Source organism: Zea mays, chromosome 3 (assembly GCF_902167145.1).
Source record: "Zea mays cultivar B73 chromosome 3, Zm-B73-REFERENCE-NAM-5.0, whole genome shotgun sequence".
Taxonomy (NCBI): Eukaryota; Viridiplantae; Streptophyta; class Magnoliopsida; order Poales; family Poaceae; genus Zea; species Zea mays.
In genome coordinates this window covers 59069278-59096816 of record NC_050098.1, presented here as the reverse complement: position 1 = coordinate 59096816, position 27539 = coordinate 59069278, and the positions used below count along the sequence as shown (strand labels likewise).

Below are 27539 nucleotides of genomic sequence, written 5' to 3'. Positions count from 1 at the left end.
AGTTTTTGGCCAATGGGGTGCTTTCTACTACCATTATACTTGAAAAATATCAAACAACAGATTTCTAAATTTTCATGTCTTCTTCTTTGTGCAAGAGCAATCATTCTAAAGTTTGACAATTTTTTCTTAAGGGAAAGGTGGTAGAAATTCTTGGATTATATGGCCTTTCTCAAGGGGTAGGGGTAAGGGTGTTATTTTGTAGTTTTTGAATAGGTTTTGTATTTTCCCCTGGTGGTCTACTTCATCATTAATTTGGTAAAAAATCATTTGCCCATTGTTGCACAATTTTAGACTTTCTTATGATTTAATTAGAATATGGCAAAAATCAAGTTTTAATTGTTCCCCCACTTATAATGATGGGCTGGGGTGTTTATTATTTTTGTAGTGGTCTTCTAATAGTTAGGAGTCTACTGAATTTTCCTTACCATTTTTGAAATGGTCCTTATATTTTTAATTATGATTTTCCTTGGTTCCTTGCTTCCTAATAATTTATTTAACCCTGGATTAGTCTTGGACTAGGGTTCTCTGTATGTTTCCTAGGTCCTTCATTACTTTAGTAGACTAGGAAAATATATTCGTCCTATGTTTATTAATTTTTATTTCCTTTCTTAATTTCCTAAGTTTTAGGCAGATGTAGTGTTTAATAGATAACCCTAAGATAATCTTGTATACTAGGATGCTTAATATTTTTAAATAGTGCCTAATTTGGTTTGCATTTCTACAAATTTTCTTAAGTATAGCACAGAAGCATAATTATTTTTCCTTATTTTAATAAGGTTTGGGCAATTTCCTTATTTAATTATAAACTCTAAAATCAACATAGAAACCATAGGGTTCAACATTTTTATTCGATAGTTCATAATATTCTGAATCCAGCAAAATTGGTTTGACTAAATTTGGTTAAATATTCCTTGAGTTATGAATATCCTAAGTTTTATGTTCTTTAAAAAGAATATTCATAATGACTAAATGGAAAACCAACTTGCATCGGGGTCCCTAGGCTTGTCTCCAACTAAGTCATTTAAACCATGCCCTTGAAGCACTATTCACAGGAGTCTCTGGCTACGCAGAAAACCCCCTGGAATGACTCTAAATTAAACACACGGTCCCTCTCGTGGTGAAACAGTGACCTCAGCGGAGGAAAAGGGCGGAGGGGCTCACCGACGGCGGGATTGCTCCGGTGAAGTGGCTGAGGATGTAGGGGAGGTCTTGACGGTCACGCCGATGTGCGGATCGTCTCCGGGGATGGTTGGAGTAGGCGAGTCCACGTGCGCAGGCGGGTGAGCTCGTCAGCGGCGAGGACTCCGGCCTATCCAGGGCGAAAGAGTTCAATCAAATTGGTCAATGAGCTTCGCTAGGTGCTAGGGAAGACGTAGGCGTGAGCATTTGGATTATGGTTTACCGGTTAGTCGTGGCCACGCGTGCCGGCAGGGAGAACAACTCCGGCGAGGGTGGAACGGCTTCTCTGGTGAAGTAGCGCCCGGTTTCTTGCTTCGGGGAGCTCTATGGGGCTCTGGGGAAGCTAACCGAGGCACGGGATTGAGTGGGGATGGCTTGGAGGGGTCTGGCCACGACGGTCGAGCACTCGGGTTGCTTGGCAGGCGGCGCAGAGGTCGCGGGAGCTAAGTGCTGGGCTTGGGAAGTCAAGTGAGGCGTGGAGGGAGTACGAGCAAGGCTTCCCTTCTCTTATAGACACGGCGCGGTGCACGGGCGGGCGTGGACCGGCATGGGCGCGCAGGCGTGCATGGCTGGGCGCGGGTGCGCAAACTGGCGTGAACCGAGCGTGTCAGCCGCGATCGAACACGTGGCGCCATTGTTTCTGCCCGAGTTTTAACGCCGATAGGGCGGAGATCTTTGCGAATTTGGGCAAGATCGTTGTGTAAGATTTGTTCTCCCGACTACGCTCTATCGTTTGCACGTGGAGCCGAGCGATTTCGGGTCAAGGGCAGAGAGTTGTCGCCTCATCAATGTGGCAGTGTCACAAGGCTGAGTTCCAAGGCAAATCCCTGCCAAAATCATGTCAAACGGCCGAGTCTTGCTCCCAAAATTTTCCAGGGTGTGTTCTAGGTAGTTTGGTGCTATTTTTATATTTGGACTTATTTGATTCAAGTTTTGAAAAAATGAGAACGCATAAGATTTTTGGAAAGGGGCTGAAATTCAGATTTCTGAATTTCTGAATTTTCCAATAGGGCATTAGTTCATGGGCTGATTTGGGGATTTTGGAAAATTTAAATGGCCAAACTTTCTTACTACATTTTGTAGGTTATTTAGTGCACTAAAACTTTGCTAATTGGTTCATATCAAAATTTTACATTTTTCCCAAGTCTTTTCTCAAATTCTCTCTATGTGCTTAAATGGCTCATTTGGAAGGTGCTAGGTTTTTAGATGTTTTCTCCCCTGAGGTGTATGATATGTTTAGAGTGTGGTTTATGAGATGAAAGAGACTTAACTTAGGTTTTAGTTCCTTAAGTATAAGGTCTCTTGCTTAATTAAAGTCACATATGATAATGGTCACAATTTGGGGCACTGGGGCAAACCCTAGGTAACACTGGGGTGTTACACTGGAATCTGTCCAATTCCCTTTGGCCCTTCTAGCAGCCTCTTGGCTTCCATGCACAGCAATAGGACCCTGGTCAGATGGTATCTTCATACATAGATATGTTGGATGAAGTATTGCTTCGAAAGCATTCAATGTCCCTCGTCCAATGATCACATTATAAGGATAATCCATGTCTATGATTTCAAATACAATTTGCTCTGTTCTGGTGTTGTGGACATAACCGAAGGTGATTGGCATTGTTATTTTTTCATGTGCCACTATCTGCTTTCCTCCGAAGCCACACAGGGGGTGTGTTGCATCATGTATTTTTTCATCCTACTCTTGCATTTGTCTGAAGGCTTTTGCGAAGATAATGTCTGCTGCACTACCCGTGTCTACGAGGACATTGTGAACCAGGAACCCTTTGATATATAACACATGATATGACCATGGCGTCATTGTGAGGGTAATCCTTGAGCTGAAGGACTTCTTGAGAAAATGTGATTGGTACATGAGACCATTTGGACTTGATGAAGGGTTCTTGCACTCCGACATGATGTACCCTTCTCTGTGCTTCCTTCTTCTACTTCTTATTGGCTGGTTCCGAACTTGAACCGCCTGTGATTGGGAGCACTAGCTTCGTAGCCAAAGCTGACGCAGCTTGATCACCTTGCGAAGCCATTATCATGGTCGTGGAAGTGAGTTCACCGGAGGTGGGCGCCAATGTTGGTCACTTGTTCTCAACTGCTGTGAATCAAGAACAAGGCAACACAGTTGTTATATATTAAGGACCTTCGTCCTTCAAAGCATTATCTCCTTTTGGATATAATGATCTTCAGACGAAGGTCATGAAGAACACGTCTTCATCATTTATATCAATAGAGATTTAAATACACGAAATGTGATGTCTAGTCGCATATTTATTTCATAATAAATGTATAAACATTGTCAAAATTCATATTACAATAATACCTTCAGTTTTTTTGAAGGTGATGACACAAGAGCAATTACAATCCAGCGTGAACAGTACGGGGGTACTGTTCACCTATTTATAGGCACAGGACGCAGTCCGAATAAAATACATTTATGACCTTGAATGTACACATAAATCATTAGGGATTAACTAGTACTTTCCTCTTCGACTCGGCATCATGTTTGACCTTCATCGCCACCTTAAACTGAAGATGTCGTCCTTCAACTGTAGCTTCGGCATTCGACGTTGTCGCTTACAGACAATGTCTTCGTCTTGAGGACCTTCGGTGGAGAAGAAGACCCCCAACATCGCTTACAAACAATATCTTCGTCTTAAGGACCTTCGGCGGAGAAGTAGACCCCCCATAGGTATCCTGAAGAACTGAAAGCAAGTTATCATGCAGCAGCCAGTAATTTTCGAATCTAAAGACGTTGGGTTTTGGAATACATGTCTTTATTTCAATCAGTCAAGGCACGTGGTCTAGACCACGTCTCTTATGAGTGTACGAGCTTTTGTACCTAGGAAGTGCAAGATCCATTCTTGTGTCACAAAGCACTTACTTGTCCAGTTTCTCCAAGAGTGATTGTTGTTGTTTGTTCAACCAAGTGTAGGACTACCCTCTTAAAGCAATTTCCAGAACGCCAAGTTGACTTATTGCACTATTAAATTCAAGCATCAGTGTTGTACTTCCTCCAGGCTTGTTTTTGTTGTCAAAGCTGCGAATAAGATTGAAATCTCCTAGAAATACTATAGATTGATCAGGGTTAGCTTTAAAGTTAGAGAACAATTGCAGAAACTCCATTTTTCCAGTCGTAGTAGAAGGCGCATAAATGTTTACGAGGAACCATTCTTGGTTTGTTATTTTGGATTTAAATTTGACCATATGCACGTGTTCATTGTGAAAAATCCTTTCTCCATAAAACATGGTCCTTTGTTAGAGACTGATCAAGCCACCATATGAACCAACTAAAGGGTTATAACAAAAGCCATCATAATGTCGAGGGCAAAAATTTCTAAAGTAAGGTTCATCAAAAGATTCTCTTTTTGTTTCTTGGAGGCATATTATGTCACTGTAACACCCCGTCCAATCCCTGGACCGGCGGTACTTACTCCTGGCAGCTCTCTAGGATCATATATCATCCCCATAGACCAACACGAGTCTTTTGTACACACTTTGTCCTCACTCATGCGCACCCGAGAAAACTTTCCAGTCGGTCACCCATCCCAAATTGCTCCAAGCCAAGCACGCTTAACTTGGAGGTTCTTTCAAGATAGGCTTCCGAAAATGAAGATGCACCTTGTTGATATGATTACTCTATTAATTCTATTAAGCCTTGGGCCAGGACATCCCATCCTAGGGGCCAGGATATCACAATCCACCCCCCCTTAGAAGACTGACGTCCTCGTCGGTCAACCCCAATCTAGGAACCTCCCCTCTTAGCCACGTCTGTGTGTCTAGTGTCGTCATATTCCATGCCATGTGACCACTCCGGGTCCACATGCGCCATGCGCCATATACCCGAACCCCCTAGCCCACACACGCTCGTGAAACCTCGAGGGTCGGCTCTGATACCACTTGTAACACCCCGTCCAATCCCTGGACCGGCGGTACTTACTCCTGACAGCTCTCTAGGATCATATATCATCCGTACTTTGTCCTCAGTCATGTGCACCCGAAAAAACTTCCCAGTCGGTCACCCATCCCAAATTGCTCCAAGCCAAGCACGCTTAACTTGGAGGTTCTTTCGAGATAGGCTTCCGAAAAAGAAGATGCACCTTATTGATATGATTACTCTATTAATTCTATTAAGCCTTGGGCCAGGACATCCCATCCCAGGGGCCAGGATATCACAGTCACATTTAGATTCTGCAATTCTATTACGCTGGGAATTCTATTTTTCTAATGCATTGATCCCCCTAATATTATGGACTAGTATCTTCCATTCTCCTTGATTTTTCGTCATAAATAAAAAGATTGTGATTCATAAGACGAGGAACAAACACGTAGTGTGCGTTCAGAATGTCGTGTGCCACGGTGCATACGTAATGCCAATTATGCTAGAGGGAATCAACAGAACACCTTGAAATTAGAGCGGTCCATGCACTTAATAGATAAAGCCAAAAAATAGGGAGCGACAAAGTACTATCATATATATAATATAGTGATGTGCAACCGTCCATGCAAACGAGTGCATAAGTTCAAAATAAATTTAACCAACCAGCATTGGAGATAAAGCCAACCTTCAACCTGTCAGTTCTATTATCCAAAAGTAAGAACACACAGTCAAAAATGTCTAACTGCATGTGAGGCCCGATAGTCATGGAAGACAAAATAAGAAACCCCAAAATGAAATGTCGTTGCAACAAGCAAACATCATGTGCTCCATCATATGTCTGGGCTCTTGGGCCCTTTCTTCTTGTCATATTTTTTCTGTCTTGCCCCTAGTGTTGGAGTTAGTCTTGCAAGGACGCTGGATCACCCCCAGCTTTGGCTTGGTTGCTGCTAGAGCTTTAGGATAGCATATCTGTTTGTCAACCTTGCAGAACTCCGCTCCAAGCCTTTTTATGATTCTTGGGTTGATAGGGGGCAGTGCAAGATAGGAGGCATTATGCAAGTGTCTAGACTGCATGAAGCCACTTGATTTCTCATGAAGCCTGGTGCTTCGCCTCACATCAGTGTCAACTATCAGATATTTCTTCTTCTTTGTGGGGCCCTAGCCTTCTACCCGTGGGATCAACGATTGTGGGGCACCTTTTAGGGATGGGCAAATACACTGTTTCAGTGTCCTTGTCTACGAGGGACAAAGGTGCTCTAGAACAGAGGAACTTTTTGTCCTACTCAAATGTTTCGAGCTCCATCATATGTTGTATAAAGAAGTTTGCCCAAACTTTTGGAACCAGCACTTTATTGTCAGCATTTACCCCAGCGAAAGAGCTGGACCACATGTGCAGTCCTTTATTGATCATGTGCTCATTGAAGATACTTGCATGGATGCTTTCTGGAGAATGTTTTCACTGCATGGGAAGAGCCTACACCTGAGCATCAATGTTCCCCTCCGCAACCACCTGATCCTATTCCTGGATTCTTGGGACCAGAGCCACTTCCGGAATAGGTTCATTTCCTTCAAAGGGAGCTATAGGAAGGGCCAAAACTCACTACTACAGATCATGTTATATGAGATGGTTAATTTTTAGTTATTAAGACGCTTATAAAGTGTCCAAATTTGATGGAGTCGTAAAAGATATCCCACATTTAAGATGGTTATAAACCGTCTTAAAAGATATTTTATAAGACGGTTTTAAATTTATAATCGTCTAAAAAAGGTGTCTGTTTAAGTCATTTGTTTGATGAACCATCTTGAATTAGGTTTTTGGTTACGACACTTCTTCTAAAGAACCATCTCGAATACGAATATTATAAGACAAAATATTTATCAAACCGTATAGAATATCCTATAATAATAGACACTTGCAACAAGAAAACCATCTTATTTAGAGACTGATATTGGATGTTTTGGAAACCGTCTTATTAAGATTTAGACGAAATGACTTACATAACTAGACATTCTTCAATTTATAATCATTTTTGAGATGTCACATTATAATAATTTAAAAGATAAATATACATACACACATATTTAATAACATCATATTTAATGTAATATAGATAAGTACAATTCAATGTCTCATAAATAAGCATTGTCAAATAAATCATACATAAGTGTACTCTAAATCCAAATTAAAATACTAACTGAAAAACTTATCATCAGTCGTTTGCGCTAACATTGAATCTATCTAAGCATACTAGAATAGAAGGCGTGTTATCGCCGTGCCCCCGTCAGAAAGCGTTCGTTTCAAATGTAGAGCTTTAGCTGGATTCATCAGTCTGCGTCGCAGGGACAACCTCAGAGTTGATGCTGTTGTCACCTTGGAGAGATGGTGAATCAAGTGCAGGTTTCTTAGCAACAGGTTTGGCAGAGATCGGCTTGATGCTAGCTCGTTTGACGCCTCTGCCTACAACCCCAAGGTCAGTTCACAGTGCTTCCAGAGCTTCCAGTTGTCGCTGTCGTAGACATAACCGAGGAGTCGAATCCATTGCTTGAGGTTGCTATTTGGGAAGAAGTAAAAGATGCAGCTTTTGGCATCACTTCAGTTACCCTGGACACAATTGCCTTCACCATCTCATCCATGTCAGCGCTTGGGTTTGCTTCAGACAGGTCCTCAAGCTAAATGCAAAACAAATTAGAGATGTCATTGGCCCTTAGAGCTAAGATAAATCATCTTCATTATCGATACAGTAAGAGGCACATGAAGCAAAATTAATTGCATCTGTAACTGTTTACCTTCTTCTCAAGATCAGGCAATATGCTAGTAAGCTGCTCTAGCTCTTTTTCAATGGTAGATTTTTCTGAGCCTCCTTCAGCTTCAGCAGCAGATGCATCACCACCATCTATACCATCCAACAAAGCATCCTTGGAACTTTTCAGGTTCTGTATGCGTGACTTGCATAGCGAAATTGCTTTTGCACAGTATGAAATTGCATCTCCGATCTTGGAAACTAGTTCATAAACCAAACAAATGCGGAAGTTTCTAAGACTGGATTAAGGCAAATAACAAAGGAAGATCAACAAACTGACCCTGGGAAGCAATCATATCATCTAAAGTAGCATGTGCATTCAAGTAAATAATGTTATGGATATGCATTCCACCAAAACAACTGAACTAATTTATTGAATATAAAAAGGCATGCTTTACCAACCCAAATTTTAAGTTTATCAGGCTACAAATAACTATAAAATAAAGGCATGAAAAATAGAGCAAGGCACGACCAGGTTGCAGATGCGTATTTATGTAATAATACTATCTCCAGACTCCAGTCATTATATATGACGTAAGAATTACATTCAAGTCAATTTGATGATCATAATGCCATATAATTCTGACTGCAGGTTGTAATATCTCTCTTTAGCACACAAAATAGTGTAACTATGACAAAGAGGATACAATTCCACAACTCGACGATGGTCAGGCTCAACCAAATGCTCCAACATGGATAAAGCTTTCATTCTGGTTCTAATTATTGAATGTCGTATATAGCTACAGGAATAGCGTGTGACAAATTTGAGCAGCAAAAAATCAACATCAAGATATCAGAACATACTGATAAGAAGCAATGAGTCAGGTAGTGATGTGAAATATAGACTATGAAAATAACTAAATATTAATCAGAAAAATGTGGGTAACAGTGAACTTTGTTTAAGCATAAGAGCTTACATCAATAGGAAGTCCAGCAATCCGGATTCCATCTATATGTTGGACCTGGGATCCATGCTGTCTTCGACATATCAAGGCACTAAGACCAGTAAACCAAGCCTCCGCCTCGACTTTATTCTTGCAGATCTTTGAAATCAAGGGAGCCCATGAGAATCCTCCAATTGAGGCTGATAATATATCTGCTAGTCCTAGTAAGCTGACCTTCCTTTCTTCATTCATCTCCATCGGGGAGCCGGCAAGTGCGGGAGCCGGGCATGGGCGGAGGCGCTGAGGGAGCGGACGCCAGCCATCCAGAGCGAGGGGAGGAAGAAGAGTGTATGCGTACTGTCGTGTGGCGGTGGCAGCGTGGAGTCCCGGGTGGAGGGAGGGGTGGTAGGAGCCTAGCCACGGCGTCCAAGACCGGCGGCGAGCGGAGCTCACACCCGCAAGAAAAAGCCACCATGGCAGCAGCTCGCCCTACACACGACTAAGAGGGGCGCCTGCCTGGAAAAAAAATTGAGGCCCAGTCTTAAAACAGCTCGCAGAATAATAAGGCATTTGAACGGCAGACCAAACAACTTGTAGAATAAAAAAGAAGCTACGCAAATTTGAAGGCGAAGGTATGCTTAGCTGACCATCACGAATCCCAGTTTCAGCCCATGGAGCGGGATCTGTTGCTCATGTCTGCCTTTCTGTCCTTTTAGATAGCCAACGCCAATAGTTCATGCAAAACTATGATCAACTGTTCCATTGTACATGTATAATACGTGGAAACAAACACAGTCAGTAGCCATCAATACCCATTCCTTATGCCAAATTTGTGACATGAGATGGAAATAGTACATCAATAACCAAACGAGGGGTGAGCATAGAAATTTAACATCCAACATCAAAACTTGCAAAACTTGGATGTTTGAGTCCACCTCTCGAGCCTAACGGACGTGAAATCACCATGACCTGGCAGCCTTTGCATCAAAAAATAACTCCAATACTATAGTAAATGTAACCATGCGTGCATACCTACCTTGCAGTTCTGTGCGGCCTGGTACTTGGTCACCTGCACGAGGTACTGCTGGTACTCCGGCGGTGCCTCCCTCTGGATCTTCAGGAACCTCTCCGACGACACCGTGAACATCTGAGAGACAGAGAGAGAGGTTAGATGCAAGACACAGGTCATCATCTATGGATCGATGATGCTGAGCAGATTACGTGTAGCGCTTACCAGGACTCTGATCTTCTTCCTGCAGAGGTAGAGCGCGATGGCCCTGCCGAACTTGGAGGTGGGGCCGGTCAGGAACACCTCCCTCACGTTGCTGGGGATCTCTTCGAATCGACAGGGACGGGACTCGAACAGAACAGCGCATCCTAAGTACAATACGATACGACGGCGATGGTGAGGACAAGCCCAGGCACCTGGAGGAGGGAGGTAGCGTAGGAGACATAGTTGCAGATGAGGCCCTGCGCGGTGATGCGGATCCCGTTCTCTTCGATGGTTGACTCGTTCCGTGGCCGCTCCACCGTCAGGTACCGGTCCATCTCGGCCGCGGGCCTCACTGCTCGTCGTCCGGCGGGTTGCAGGGCTAGGTCGGATGGGACTCGAAGAAGGGAGGTTGCGGCGGCAGTAGAAGGGAGGTTGCGCCGTTGCGGCGGCAGTAGAAGGGAGACCCTAGGCGGGCAGTAGAAGGGAGGTTGGTCAGGTTGCGGCGACAGTAGAAGGGAGACCCTAGGCGAAGCCAACAATACGGTTTGCCCTGCCCCTGCTTTAGGAAAAATAGGAACGGGTGGTACTGGTATGATGTGAGACTTACCCTCTGGTTTAGATCCCATTTCATTTGAGCTGAATATACTGATTAAATGTCTAAAGCATAGTTTGGAGTCTGTCATGTCATGAATCATGAAATGACAATAAAACATAAACAAAAGCATAGCCTGGGAGTTTGGGGCGCCGCGCTGGAGCACTGAAGACGACAGATCTTGCCTCTCAACCTCGGCGATGGGCGTCGGACGCAGGAGATGGCATTAACCACCGCTATATTAATAAAACGTATTGTATATATGTGCAATACGGATATAAAGAAAAATATTTGTGGCATTAACTACCGCTTATCAGGTTGCTTATACCGTACAAAGAGACGATATTATAACTATAAACATATTGTTAATGAGAAAATAAAAAATAATCATATTTCAAACGTATAATTTTATTTGAAGAAGTTTCTTATTTAAGCAAGATTTGTTACCTATATGATATATAGAAACCGTATGAACATACAATTAGCTAACTAGTTCATTTTAAATTCCAAAAAAATGTTTAGTTCAATCTAATCAGAATTTACTATTGACTACATTTTTTCACAATATGTCTTATCAGAAATATCGTATGAGACGGTTTTATGTTTACAAGTTTCTAGTATACTCACTAACATCTAAGACAATTTTGTATAGTCTAGATGACTCTAATAATATCTTTATTTGAGATGGTTTCATATACAGAAGTGTCTAATATACTAACCAAAATAAAAGACACTTCTTGTAAACTTAATGCCTCAAAAGGTATATTTATTTGAGACAGTTTTCAAAATCAAACTGTATTAAATCAATATAAGACATTTCCAACCATATATCTGTCTCAAAAACCTTCTTCATTAAAGACGGATGTCCAACAAACCGTCTTACCTTACTCAGCACCATATGATAAAAGACGCTTCTATAAAATGCACTGATATTTGTCTTAAGATGTATGTCTTAAATAAGCATATTTCTAGTAGTGACTGCAGGTATTTGAACTTGCTGGATTTCTTGTTCTATCACTATATCAATTTCACCCTATGCTTCAGCAATGGGATTGGGAGGGTGGGCAGGCATGAAGATCTGAAAGCCTTTCCCCGTGGAGCTGTCTGAAGATTGCAGGTCCTCAATACCAGAAAGCTGAATGCTGATGGGTTCTTCTTCGTCTTCTGGCGGCACTTGCTGGTTCTCTTGAGGAGAGTGAGGTAGTTGTTCTTCCATAAGCCAAGCATCCCACCCATCATGTGCTTCATTAACAACATTTCCAATAGAAGGAATGTTAAGATCAAAAACCCAGCAGGAGCAATAGATTGCCCAAGACCTATGAATTCAATAGGCAGCTGCTGTCCATTTTGAGGGTAAGGTGGAACTTCTTCCTCATCTTCAGGCAATCCACCTAACATGTTCTGCTCGATAATTTTACATTGCACTGTCTAGGAAACTCTTTACCTATCACTACACGACGGTTCACTTACAGCGACCTACGGTTGGTTGCTAAAACGGCCTTCAGCGACCTACGGTTGGTCGCTAAAAACTTTTAGCGACCCATAAGGATGGTCGCTGTAAGTGCCGTCGCTAAAGGCTTTAGCGACCGACATCTTTTTAGCGACCGACCGCCCGTTGCTAATATTGTATATTTAGCGACCAACCGTGGGTTGTTGTACTATAGATTTAGCAACCAATCGTGAGTCGTTATACTATACTTTTAGCAACCAACAGAAAGTTGCCCATAGTTATAGTCGTTAATAATGATAATTTACCATTAATTAGCATTCAACAACTGTTATATATACAAAAGCATCACAAATCACCAATTTTTATACACATAATCACATAGATATACAAATTTAATTAGTATTGCACAATGGTAGATCCACATCACATAAACCATCAACAAGCACCACAACAAAATCATTCACAAAACCTACACATGTTATTATGTTTTGCACATATTTGCAAACACTTTACAAAATCATTCACAAAAATACTAACGCTTCAAGTGATTCGTAAAAGCCTTCACAAAAGCACTCCAACTTCTTGTATCCTCTTGTTTTAAGGCACAAGCTTGTAGGGGTTGTGATGTCGCCACTTACTTGATGCTAACAAGACATTTCCTTCACCAAAGCCATCTTCAACACTTCGCCCATAAAAAAAATCAATTCTCTTTTTCAATTGTCTGTCTGCAAGACAAGTGATAATTGCAATAAGTAACATGATATGTTAACTAGAAGGTATGCTAGCACCAGAAACGACCAAAGAAGATGGTATGTTAACATGATAATTGCAATAAGTAACATGATTTGTTTAACCCCAACAAGACAAATCTCTCTCTCCAGCGACGAGTGAGCAATCTGCCTTTCACATATTCCCTTCACCACATCAAAACTTTTTGTGTCTAGACTCTAAACATCTATATTGTCGTTCAAATTCTGCCCATCATGTGAATTTGACTTGATCATGCATATCTAAATTTGGTTTACAGGAATGATATTACTCTCTCCACCCACAAAATAATGCAATTTTTGCATTTCGAGAAACCAAATGCTTTCAAGTTTAACCATAATCGTATGAAAAAAATACTAACATTTATGGTACAAAATAAATATCATTAGATCATATGAAATATACTTTCAATCTTTCATAATAAACTGATTTGAAGACATAAATGTAAATACTATTCACTGTAAACTTGGTCAAATTTGAACTACTTAAACGGGCACAAATGTCATAGTTGCATTCTTCTGTGGACAGAGGGAGTATATGTCAATGACTAATCATAATCTAATAATAATTTATGAACTGCACACATCTTGCAAAATAGTTCATGTCCACTAACCTGAATGGAACACCAAATTGCTTCCATAACCATCATATCCTCCAGATTCATGTCGATAGGCATATTCTTCAAGTGATAATGACTCAGATTCGAACAGAGAACTCACGATGTCCTCCAGATCGAGTCAACAACGGCACTGGCACCTCCTTACGCTTCTCTCTTCAATGCGACCACCAACCATGTCGTCGTACTCCTCCACATCCTCTGTGCTACGCACGCGCATGAGCATCCGCCTAGCCTAGCGACGTTGCTGTTGCCACGAGCACCTGTGACAAGGTGGGAATGGTGAGCAACACTGCGGCGTAGACCTCCATTCCTAGGGAAGACGTGATTGACATGCATGGACAACGACCAGCGACACGAGCTTGAACTGGATTTGGAGCCACACAACGGAGACATGGCTGCGGTGGTGCCTCACGTCGCAGCATCGGAGGCGTTGTCGAGGTTGTTGACGATGACACCGCGGAAGCCCTGGTGCAGCAGCTCCTCCCATCTCCATGGCAGGCAATGCCCCCAAATCCGCGCCCATATCGCCATCGCCCAGATCCTTCGCTAGTCGGCCCGATCTACACCGCGGAAGCCCTGGTGCAGCGGCTGGAGAAGAGGAGGGGAGAGAAGCGAGGAGAGAGAGGGAGAGCCGCTTGGGAGAGAGAGGAGCAGGGAGAGGCGACGGCTACCAGGGGCGGCGGCGGCCTGAGGGAGGATAGGGCAGGGACGGCAGCTGGGGAGATGGGCCAAGTGGGCCGGCTAGGTTAGGTTAGGTTTAAGTTTTTTTATTTCTTTTTTCTATTTCCTTTTGTAAATTCGAATTGTATTTTTAAATAACTCTAAATTTCATAATAATCACAATAAAACTATTTATAAATAAAATATTTATTTTTGGACTAATAATTATTATATTACTTATTTGGATTTCCATTTAAGTAGAAATGTTATTAAATGTTAAAAATCAATTATGAGCAAATCAAAAATCATTCCAAATGCAAATAAATGGCACATAATTAAACGAAAAACTTATTACCCTGATTACCACTAAAATTATATAAGCACAAAGAACACAATTGCATATTATAGTCATGTTCATACATAAACAAACCATGAAATAAACATACAAGCAATATTAAAAAGAAATAAATCACCACGCAATTTAGCGATCAATGTTTACTTGTTTTAATTAATTTTTAGTCACTAACATCTGCAGGTACGTTCAGGCTATAAGATTTGATAGTGATCCTTGCTCTATAGCGACCCACCGCTAGTCCTCGACGACATCTATAGCGACCAACCATAAATTGTTAAATTTCTAGACTTTTAGCGACCAACCGAACGTTGCTACAAAAGGATTTAGCGACTGACTGTCGGTCACTAATCTTTAGCAACCAACAGTTGGTACCTAATAAGGGTCGCTAAAGATCAACCGTCGTGTAGTGTATGTTTTGTTTTTGTACACCAGTGGGCAGCTGTGGCCACACTCTACATGCAATACGAGGGTGAATTCTGTCCCAACTCCCAACATGAGCATCGTCATCAAGGCTCTGATTTCTCGTCGGCCTACTACACAGCTGGTCTGGCAACCGCCCTACTACATCGTCGGCCTCCCCACTCTGTAGCAGTAGCAGAGTGCAGAGCGACCCGGACTATGATTTCCCATCGTCGTGATGACTTTAGGTTCATGAAGAATAGCGTCTTGTAGAGCGTTGTGTTGCATTGCATTGCTGTGTCGTGGTTGTCAAGCCTTGTAACCGATGTCCGATGTACTTACCAACTGTTTGGTCTCTTTTGGAATGAAAAATGCAGCAATTGGCTTACTATGTGTAGATCGTCTTTGCTGTTCTATTACTACTAGGTGAGTGCCCGTGCGTTGCAACAGTAATATATAATACAAAAATAACTTATATATAATATCAAGATAATTTATATACAAATGTGATATACTGTAAAAAGAAAATGTTTCGTAATCCGTTTGTGATTTTATGTAATCCGTTTGTGATTTTATCGTACATAAATTTTATTATTTTAATCTAACTATTTCACCACTACATAGTGTAATGTCGCGATGATATACAAATTATTCGATAAAATGTTAGTGCAAAACGAATACATGAAAACGAACAAGATAATCATCAACCTCAATATCTAAAATATTCTTTTCTAACATCTAATCTGTACTACTATAAAGCATCAGCTACCAAAACCTACAGAAATAATTCTACTCATGTGTTGCTAATCGAAGCAAGGAGGGGGTTGCATGAAAGCCAAAGCACGAGCTGTAAGGCCTACGACAAGGAGCGATGAGGTATACGCATTGCTAATCGAGAACAATGTAAGTGCCTTACTCTCCCGAGAAAATAATCAGCACAGCGGAATCCCTGCCACCGCCTAATATACTCATGTTAAACATCTCACTCTGTCAAACTGGAGAGAACCCATGAACCCTACGACTCACTCTTAAGCATCAGAGCACAATATCATCTGCTCCAAATGGAAGGCCATCCTATCAAGCCATCGTCCTTGGGGTGGACAACATGCGGAACTGCTTCTAGCACCGAGTTCTGTCATTTATGCCTAAAATATTGAAGAACAGAAACGAAAGCAAGCTGTAAACAACCCTGCTCGACATACAGAGTTAAAGAAAAAAGGGAAAAGATAATAGGTGATCCTGAAGATATATACGAACACACATTTAGACGGATTTAGAATCCAAGCACGTGCTCTCTAGCAGAATCAACAAGAGCTTTTACGCACCATGGTAGAGGAATCTGCCTCGATCTAGGACAACTTTGGAGATCCCTTTCTCCAGGCAAGATTTGGCGATGACCTCACCAATCTTGTGTCGTTTCCTGGAAGCCATTAGCAAAAAATGTGTTAGAAACAGATCATAGCCTATCTGCAAGAGCACATCTCATTGTGTTATTTTGAATCCAAGAATAACCAAACTTTAACCAACACAGTAGGTTCCAGTTTAGGGATAAAAATTGCTAGTCATGTGAACGAATGCACAACTTCAAACTGTTTTGTGTTTTCTACATGCAGAATCATCTCAAGAAAACTTAGATGATTAGGTTTAGGTTTAGGCGCTTAATTTGTCTGATTACATGCGGGGATTTGGATTAGTTCTAGGGGCCGATTACATGTCTGTAAAACTGCCTTCTTGCTGGCGCCACTTTTTTGGCATTCCATTGTCGCCTTCGGCAAAATGTGAATTTGACGCCGTTGTGCTTGCTGAGCTTGATCCAAATTACTGTCGCTGAGTAGTTCTTTTGTAATCACATCTGAGTGAGATTAATAAGGTGTTTGGCTCGGCAATTACTGTCTAAGCTTTGTATTATTAAACTCTAGTTGTGATTAATAAAGAACGTGCTACGGCATGATCAGGAGAATCACCTTGTTCCGGTGTGAGTGGGTGACGGACGTCACGGACCACACGGTGAGCCTGGAAGCAACAACGACCTGTGCCGTGTTGCTGATCTGGAGCTCGAGCAAGAATATGGTATCTGGTTCTTGGCTCTAGGAACCACCTTTGGACGGACCTGCTGATCTGCATTCCATAATAGTCCAATACGGAAATACCCGAGAAGTAAAGAATCAGCCGTGACGTGCGCATCGGTTGTAGGACGAGAAAGATTTCATTCTTGGCACCCGATAAACAGTGCAGAACAGGGATGTGAAGATTAATTAACAGTGGATGAACAGTATTCTAAACAGTTGTAAACTGTCGTAGAGGGTAGACTGGCCAAGTTGTTTATCAAATGACTTACCCGATACATCTCTACTTTGCGCTGTAAATCAATTTCGCTCTTTATCCTACCTTACCATGTCTATACCACTGTATAATCCGCAGGTTCAACCAAATCAACCTCACACTCATAACCTACACTAAATCCATCAAACAAATTATACTCAGACTTAACACATTATCAAAACCAATAATTCAGATCGCTCGATAGCCACCTTCCCCTTAATCAAATCAAATAAACAATATTATTTGGATCACCCCTCTCTATCCTCCCGCCCCAGTCTTCCCCCTCCGTCGTCGACCTCTCCTCTTCTCCAAATCGTAACGTTAGTACTTAGTATAGACTATATGCTAGTCTAATAGAATAATCAATGTCTTGTCAACATCGCTCAGCCATACCTAGCAATGCCTGCTCTAGGAACCAGAGCCGTTAGCTACAAAACCTTCAGCTGATGCCGACAGCAGATCAGCTGGAGGGTCTCCCTGACTAGAATTCAGAAAGACACTGGCCCAGTTTGACGGCCTGTGCACGATCCTTGAAGGGATGCGGTCGCTATCTTCGCCTCTTGATGCTTCATAACCATCGCTAGACGATCTTTTAAACTCGATGCCCCTGTGAGCTGTATGCATCATGGCTCCCTGCATCTCATCAGCTGTGGCCGAGGAAGTGCGGAAGGGGTGGAGATTTGGTGAGTCAAAGCTACTTTCAGGCGATGAAGCAACATTTCTTGTGGACGCTGCAGTACTCGGTTGGAAAGCACTTCTCGCTTCGAGCTGTAACGGGGCTAGACTGCCACATATTTCTGTTGCTGCGTCACTGTAGTTGCTTTCGGTGCCGCTTGCGGATAGAGTTGCAAGTGGGTCAAGAGAGAGTTCAGCAGGGAAACCTCTCCTGTCTAGTCGTCTCTTGTCGGTAGGCAAATGGTCTGGTTTGCTGCTATTCTCTGGGGCGCCATGTTTTCCAACTGGTTTCAGGATTTTGGATTTCTTCCTTGCCTCCGCGGCTGCCTTTGAGACTTCCTCTGCATTAAGCCGCGCCAATGTCCATGGACTGATTTTCACTGCTCCAGCTTTTCTCCTTGCTCCTTCCTCTTCCTTAGTTTTCTTACTGCCTGAATTCCGTGAAATGCCAATCTCTGGAGGAATGGCATCGAACTGCGAAAGAGAGGACCAAACAATAAGTATCAACTGCAAAAGGTGGAAGAAAGATAATGCATGCTGCATCCTAGTGGAACTACAGTGTTGATTTATTGTCTGATTGTCACCAAAATATTATGCTATTTGTTTGAAATAAATTTAGCATACTTCACTAATGATGAATCAAGACAACTTCAAGCACATACAAATGCAAGTACTTGAAAATGTAGTTACTACTATCAAGAAGTCATTTTCACATATAATGAAATCTGATTTCAGTTGGCATTTATATATAGAACAAAATTGATGAAAATGTTCAGCTAACTAACAAAACAACACATGCAATATCTGAACATGTATATGATCCATGGTCCAGTTAGAGATGGCAATAGGTACCCGCAACCCGATATTCGATGGGTATTTACTCCATTAGGGTATGTATGTGGGCTAAATATTCTACCCGTAGGTCTGTTAGTAGGCAAAAATCTTCACCCAATGGGTAAATGGGTATTATAACGTTCCACCTTTACCCATACTCGTTAACTCGTGGGTATAAAATACCCAATATAAACTTAGCCCAAGCATGAACTTGGACTTTAGTCATCCATCTTTTTTACTATTTAACAACCTTTTAGGTCATACTGTCATAGAAGGCTTAACGACAATTTAATGACCATATAATGGAACATGTAATATGCTATGAAAGAATCATCATGCTCGCATTTTTCAAGTAAACATGTAGTGCATAACACAAAGATACACAAACATATAGGTCTTACATGGCAATATACCATCATTTGTAGGTTTTTAACTCTTCATCTAATATTAGATCACAGGATAATACAACCCAACTATTCTGTGAGGATGCATATAGTTTCTATCATTAGAAGATCGCTTAAGCAACAGGAAGCAAGGAAAAGTAAAACTTATTGATCATGTTATGGCAGCACAACAACCTGTCCAGAGGATGCATAATACCATAAATAGACGATACAAAGTGTTTATTAACATGCCAATGGGCGAACATAGTGACAATAAACCAGATGACCAAATTACATAAAGGTTTGGACATAGGAGATTAACACACAAAAAAAAACAGAATTCAGATCAGTGCAGCATGGTGTCAGGGTCTAGGATCTTGATGAAGCTATGGTGGCGGCTGAGCGGGCACGCATTGTCGGCCACAATAGTGCGGGACAGTATAAACATGAAGTTTTTTGCACAAACAGACCAAGTTTTTTTGGCACAAACAGACCAAGTTGCAGAGGCTTAAACATAAAGGGAGAAAAAGGACTATATCCATGTCCGAAAGAGGAGAAGCATGGGCGTTAGCTTGAACATGTTAGAAATGAAATGCAAAGATCCAAGCGAGTGGGTGGATGTAAACTATAGCCAAGTGAGTAGATCTCTGCTTTAAGACCATGTCTTGACTTTACATGTGTATGTTTTCATGAATATAATGCGCCTGAGCATGTATTTCAGTAGGTGGAAAAGAAAGTGCGGTCACACTCACATCCATGCCAGAAAAGGGCTTAAGAACACCAAAAACAGAAGAGCTTGTTATGTTTCTATAGGAATCTAACTACAGGTCTGAAACATATTCTGGTGAGAAGTGCATGCATCTCACTGTTCTAGCAGTAACAACATTGATCATCCATGTGACGGCGACAAGTAGGTTGGATGCTAAATAAAAGCATAATAGTGGATTATTTTCACAACACCTGCTATAGTATATTCGATCTAAAACATCCTATTCTAGTAGCATAAAACAACTTAGATCAATAAGGAATTAATGGGCCAAAAGCTCATGCGATATTGAAGGCAAGACAAAAAAACAGGCAGTAAAAACACACAGCAAACTATTGTTTACGTAGAAACAAAACTGTTGGAAAATTGTTTTGTTTTTATTTTTGCCAAAAAGAAAACAATTAGAGAGTAGTATAAAGCTCTTGGAGATGTTCTAAACAAATTAAAGTTAGTAACACAAACAGACACACGTTGTGTATGCTATCAGCTATGCAAGAAACAATAGCTCACTGATGATAGCCTGTTTATTTAAAAGAAACAAACACGGATAAAATAAAATCCCTTACGATTTAAACAATTCGACCAAGCAACATAATTCTGCAATATTTAACAAAACAAGCTGGACAGACCTACTGCCAACATATCAGTAGCATAGCAATGCAGCGTTCCATATGAGCCTGGCAGACTATTGTGAAGAAATCTCTGGAGATACTTCACTCTCATATGCCTGCGAACACAACACAAACTCCAAAGCATTCACACAAGAACGATGATGAATATGCATAAGAATTATTCAAACAACCATGAAGTGATAAAGGCCAGAGATGAGGTAGGTCAGGTTTACTAAATTTAGTAAACTACACTACACATTTGTTGACTAAGCTAAAGAAAATTCTGAATGAGTTTTAAATCCATAGAACATATGCTCGTGCATTCCCTTCCTTTTGTTGTGTGCCCGGCAATATGAGAAATCAAATAATATATAGGGGGAATGTAAGAACCTTAAGGCTCTTGAGATAAGAAAACTCACAGATGCCAAAAGGCCCAAAACGAGTGACTCTTTAAAGCAGAAATGGTACATTACACTAAGCAGCTCATAAATTGCACCTTGATAGAATTGTTGGGCAACCACAAGAGCGCTTTGCTGGGCGCACCTTTCGTTTATCATCCTCAAACTGCATATTCACGACCATAATAACAAATTAGCAGTAATCAACTGAACTGAAAATTACAGCAGGATTATGTCTAAATTATTTGGTCCATTTAAATGCTAAGCAAAACAAAGAAGATAAGTAACTTCCCAATTACAGAGATTCCTTAATGAACAAAGGTCAAGAAGCACCGGTAATCATAGCATGGGAACCCATATAAACAATAATTACATTTCGCTAAAACAAGTGAAAGGATAGTATCAACAACTATTAGGAAAGCACATCAAAAAGGTAATAGTCAACTAATTAATCAAGATCAATAAACCTTAGTTTTGGTACTCTTCTTGTTCTTCTGCAGTTCCAAGCACCTCTCATTAATCCTGTTTGCACTGTCCATCTTCAGAACATTTGTAATCAATTGCATCACATATTAACTTGTCTTAGATGAAGTGGCACATCCTAAAAGGAAAAATAACATCTTTAATAGACCTCGTTACCCATGTTAATGTATATGCACCCACAAAGCAAGAGCACCCCTCATCCCCCTTCTAAGTTTCTCTAGCTTCGTCGCTGTTATAAAGGATGTATATGTAGCGCTTGCTTTGCTTCAGCTTCGCTGTCGAGCGTCTCCCCTGAGTGGAACACCAAAAAGAACAGAACTCGGATCGGATCGACACCCTTTTTCAGTTGTTGCCGAGTTCTCATCCACAAAGTCACCCTTTTTCAGTTTATTATACCACGACATGCAATTTGTACCTCCTGAGCCAGCAGCGAGCGCAAGGACAGGTTGGACAGTAATATATGGGCACATTAAACGTCTTGAACATGATAACCTCGATATACTCCTGAGTGGGACAGTAGAGGGCTCTCCGTTCAGTGTGATGGCTTGAAAATAACATTTTTGGGCTGTCGATCTGATCTGAGTATCCCAGGTTGGATAGTAGAGGGCTCTCCGTTTAGGAAAATGATACTTCTGTCGATCTGATCCAGTTGTTTTGTGACCTCGATAAGAAAATAAAGAACCTCTCCGTAGTATCCAATTCTCCACCTGAAAGAGTTCAATTTCAGCCAAAATCAATCGTAAGGTCATGAAAAACAACAACATCTGGGCACGGCAGTACACAACTAGAACACCCACCTAGCCATTGCGGATGGGATAGCTCAAGTTGTGCGAGCTGCTGGCGCGGGATGGGGCTAGTGCCACCTCACCAATGTAGAAGTCGAGGTCAGCCATGACTCTGGTGATGTGATGAGCAAGCCAGTTCCCCCTGGCAGAAGCGCCCTTCGCCGTAGGAAGTAGCAACAGTAAGATATATAAGAAACAACCGCTAATACAATGTATAAAAAGATCCATGTTTAGCAAGTAGATCATGTCGAGAAAAGGAGTACCTGAACTTGAAGCTCCCTGGCAGAAAAATCAAGCAAGTCACCCAACAATCTCCTTTTAAAAATAGGTAATGATTCTTCACGCCTTAAAAAGAACAGAAAGTATAAGGTTGTCACAAAATTGCAGAGCGAAAAACACCAGTAACCGAAAAGGGTAATGGTAAACATAGTGCAGAGAGTGTTGCCTAAGAAATTTTTGAAGTAAATCCAAAGATTTTAGTGCAGATATCTTATAGTGAAGTTCTGAAATTATTTCTTGAACAAGTACCCCGATATCTAGCTAACCTACAGATTTTTAAGAGTGAATGGACCACCTGATCCAAACCGAGCGAATGAATCCAGCCTGGTGGATCAGGAGCATCCATAACAGAATCAAGTACTCGTCGTATTCAGGCTTCGGACGTAATGCTTCTCCTTCTTCGGTTCAGTACCTATCAAAACATCATCCGTCATCTCCCTGGGCAGCACAAAAAGAGCATCAATACCCCATCGAGCGCTGAAAGGGAATTAGGCTTACACCTAGTTCCTAATTGATTTTGGTGGTTGAATTGCCCAACACAAATAATTGGACTAACTAGCTTGCTCTAGTGTATAAGTTATACAGGTGTCAAAGGTTCACACTTAGCCAATAAAAAGACCAAGAATTGGGTTCAACAAAGGAGCAAAGGGATAACCGAAGTATGCCCTGGTCTGGCGCACCGGACAGTGTCCAGTGCACCAGGGAACTCCAAGTCAAACTCGTCACCTTTAGGAAAATCCAGAGGCGCTCCGCTATAATTCACCGGACTGTCCGGTGTACACCGGACAGTGTCCGGTGCTCCAAGGAAGGGCGTCTCAGGAACTCGCCAGCTTCGGGAATTCGCTCCGCTATAATTCACCGGACATGTCCGGTGTGCACCGGACTGTCCGGTGAGCCAGCGGAGCAACGACTACTTCGCGCCAACGGTCACCTGCAGGCACATTTAATGCGCGCCAGAAGCGCGCAGAAGTCAGGCACGCGCGAGACGGTGCACCGGACAAACTACAGTACTTGTCCGGTGTACACCGGACAGCCAGGCGGGCCCAGAAGTCAGAAGCTCCAACGGTCGAATCCCAACGGCCTGGTGACGTGGCTGGCGCACCGGATATGTCCGGTGTGCACCGGACTGTCCGGTGCACCATACGACAATCAGCCACCACCAAACGGCTAGTTTGGTGGTTGGGGCTATAAATACCCCAACCACCCCACATTCAAGTCATCCAAGTTTTTCCTACTTCAACCACTTACAAGAGCTCTAGCATTCAATTCTAGACACACCCAAGTGATCAAATCCTCTCCAAACTCCACACAACGCCTTAGTGATTAGTGAGAGAGATTTGCTTGTGTTCTTTCGAGCTCTTGCGCTTGGATTGCTTTCTTCTTTCTTTGATTCTTTATTGCGATCAAACTCACTTGTAATTGAGGCAAGAGACACCAATCTTGTGGTGGTCCTTGTGGGAACTTTGTGTTCCAAGTGATTGAGAAGAAAAGCTCACTCGGTCCGAGGGACCGTTTGAGAGAGGGAAAGGGTTGAAAGAGACCCGGTCTTTGTGACCACCTCATCGGGGAGTAGTTTTGCAAAAACCAAACCTCGGTAAAACAAATCCGCGTGTCACACTCTTTATTTGCTTGCGATTTGTTTTGCACCCTCTCTTGCGGACTTGATTATATTTCTAACGCTAACCCGGCTTGTAGTTGTGAATAACTTTGTAAATTTCAGTTTCGCCCTATTCACCCCCCCTCTAGGCGACTTTCAATTGGTATCGGAGCCCGGTGCTTCATTAGAGCCTAATCGCTCAAAGTGATGTCGGGAGAACTCGCCAAGAAGGAGATGGAGACTGGCGACAAGCCCGCTACAAGCCACGGGAAGGCTTCATCGGAAGAGTCCCGCAACAAGGAGAAGAAGAAGGAGAAGAAGAAGGAGAAGAAGACTTCTTCTCACAAATCGCATCGGAGTGGCGACAAAATAAAGAAGATGAGGAAGGTGGTCTACTTTGAGACCGACACTTCATCACCATCTACCTCCGGCTCCGACGCGCCCTCCATAACTTCTAAGCGCCATGAGCGCAAGAAGTTTAGTAAGATCCCCCTACGCTACCCTCGCATTCCTAAACATACACCTTTACTTTCCGTCCCATTAGGCAAACCACCAACTTTTGATGGTGAAGATTATGCTAGGTGGAGTGATTTAATGAGATTTCATCTAACCTCACTCCACAAAAGTATATGGGATGTTGTTGAGTTTGGTGTACAGGTACCATCCGTAGGGGATGAAGACTATGATGTGGATGAAGTGGCCCAAATCGAGCACTTCAACTCCCAAGCCACAACAATACTCCTCGCCTCTCTAATAGGGAGGAGTACAACAAGGTGCAAGGACTAAAAAGCGCCAAGGAAGTTTGGGACGTGCTCAATACCGCGCACGAGGGTGATGAACTCACCAAGATCACCAAGTGGGAAACGATCGAGGGGGAGCTCGGTCGCTTCCATCTTCGCCAAGGGGAGGAGCCACAAGATATGTACAACCGGCTCAAAACCTTGGTGAACCAAGTGCGCAACCTCGGGAGCAAGAAATGGGATGACCACGAGGTGGTTAAGGTTATTCTAAGATCACTTATTTTCCTTAACCCTACTCAAGTACAATTAATTCGTGGCAATCCAAGATATACACAATGACTCCCGAGGAAGTAATCGGGAATTTTGTGAGCTTTGAATTTATGATCAAGGGCTCACGAAAGATCAACGAGCTTGATGGCCCCTCCACGTCCGAAGAACAACCGGTCGCATTCAAGGCGACGGAGGAGGAGTCTACACCGAGTAGAACAACCATCGACGCCTCCAAACTCGACAACGAGGAAATGGCGCTCGTCATCAAGAGCTTCCGCCAAATCCTCAAACAAAGGAGGGGGAAAGATTACAAGCCCCGCTCCAAGAAGGTTTGCTACAAATGTGGTAAGCCCGGTCACTTTATAGCTAAATGTCCTATTTCTAGTGACAGTGACAGGGGTGACGACAAGAAGGGGAGAAGAAAGGAGAAGAAGAGATAATACAAGAAGAAGGGCGGCGATGCCCATGTTTGTCGCGAGTGGGACTCCGACGAAAGCTCAAGCGACTCCTCCGACGACGAGGACGCCGCCAACATCGCCGTCACCAAGGGACTTCTCTTCCCCAACGTCAGCCACAAGTGCCTCATGGCAAAAGACAGCAAAAAGAAGAAGGTTAAATCTAAATCCTCCACTAGATATGAGTCCTCTAGTGATGATAATGCTAGTGATGAGGAAGATAATTTGCTTACCCTTTTTGCCAACTTAAACATGCAACAAAAAGAGAAATTAAATGAATTGATTAGTGCCATCCATGAGAAGGATGATCTTTTGGACTCCCAAGAGGACTTCCTAATCAAGGAAAATAAAAAGCATGTTAAAGTTAAAAATGCTTATTCTCTAGAAGTTGAAAAATGTGAAAAATTATCTAGTGAACTAAGCACTTGCCATGAGACTATATACAACCTTAGAAATGAGAATTCTAATCTATTAGCTAAGGTTGATTCTATTACTTGTAATGTTTCAATTCCCAATCTTAGAAATGATAATGATGATTTGCTTGCTAAGATTGAAGAATTAAACATGTCTCTTGCTAGCCTTAGAATTGAAAATGAGAAATTAATTGCTAAGGCTAAAGACTTTGATGTTTGCAATGCTACTATTTCCGATCTTAGAGACAAAAATGATATATTGCGCTCTAAGATTGTTGAACTTAATTCTTGCAAACCCTCTACATCTACCGCTGAGCACACTACTATTTGCACTAGATGTAGAGATGTTAACATTGATGCTATACATGATCACATGGCTTTAATTAAACAACAAAATGATCATATAGCAAAATTAGATGCTAAAATTGCCGAGCATAACTTAGAAAATGAAAAGTTTAAATTTGCTAGAAGTATGCTCTATAATGGGAGACGCCCTGGCATCAAGGATGGCATTGGCTTCCAACAGGGAGGCAATGTTAAACTTAGTGCCCCTCCTAAGAAATTATCCAACTTTGTTAAGGACAAGGCTCCCATGCCTCAGGATAACGAGGGTTACATTTTATACCCTGCCGGTTATCCTGAGGACAAAATTAAAAGAATTCATTCTAGGAAGTCTCACTCGGGCTCTAACCATGCTTTCATGTATAAGGGTGAGACAACTAGCTCTAGGCAACCAACCCATGCTAAGTTGCCTAAAAAGAAAATTCCTAGTGCATCAAATGATCATGACATCTCATTTAAAACCTTTGATGCATCTTATGTTTTAACTAACAAATCTAGCAAAGTAGTTGCCAAATATATTGGGGGCAAGCACAAGGGGTCAAAGACTTGTGTTTGGGTACCCAAAGTTCCTGTATCTAATGCTAAAGGACCCAAAACCATTTGGGTACCTAAAGTCAAGAACTAAACATGTTTTGTAGGTTTATGCATCCGGGGGCTCAAGTTGGATAATCGACAACGGGTGCACAAACCACATGACAGGGGAGAAGAAAATGTTCTCCTCCTACGAGAAAAACCAAGATCCCCAACGAGCTATCACATTCGGGGATGGAAATTAAGGTTTGGTCAAAGGATTGGGTAAAATTGCTATATCACCTGACCATTCCATTTCTAATGTCTTTCTTGTTGATTCTTTAGATTACAATTTGCTTTCTGTTTCTCAATTATGTCAAATGGGCTACAACTGTCTTTTTACTGATGTAAGTGTCACTGTCTTTAGAAGAAGTGATGATTCAATAGCATTTAAGGGAGTGTTAGAGGGTCAGCTATACTTGGTAGATTTTGATAGAGCTGAACTCGACACTTGCTTAATTGCTAAGACTAACATGGGTTGGCTCTGGCATCGCCGACTAGCACATGTTGGGATGAAGAATCTTCACAAGCTTCTAAAGGGAGAGCACATTTTAGGATTAACAAATGTTCATTTTGAGAAAGACAGGATTTGTAGCGCATGCCAAGCAGGAAAGCAAGTTGGTGCCCATCATCCACACAAGAACATCATGACGACCGACAGGCCACTGGAGCTCCTACACATGGACCTATTTGGCCCGATTGCTTACATAAGTATCGGCGGGAGTAAGTACTGTCTAGTAATTGTGGATGATTATTCTCACTTCACTTGGGTGTTCTTTTTGCAGGAAAAATCTCATACCCAAGAAA

General features: G+C 42.1%; 2 pseudogenes across 2 annotated transcripts; both read right to left on the bottom strand.

Annotated features, from left to right (window-relative positions):
* Nucleotides 1-7149: 7149 nt before the first annotated feature.
* LOC109944820 (histone-binding protein N1/N2-like) lies at nt 7150-10516 on the bottom strand (annotated as a pseudogene). The gene is made up of 8 exons (NR_157317.1): nt 9988-10516; nt 9790-9900; nt 9609-9722; nt 9401-9507; nt 8988-9269; nt 8787-8912; nt 7856-8070; nt 7150-7738 (listed from the first exon to the last, which is right to left on the bottom strand). The product of NR_157317.1 is annotated as a histone-binding protein N1/N2-like (transcript).
* Nucleotides 10517-17439: 6923 nt separating this feature from the next.
* LOC114574123 (protein S-acyltransferase pseudogene) lies at nt 17440-18494 on the bottom strand (annotated as a pseudogene). The gene has a single exon (NR_161322.1). The product of NR_161322.1 is annotated as a protein S-acyltransferase pseudogene (transcript).
* Nucleotides 18495-27539: the final 9045 nt, after the last annotated feature.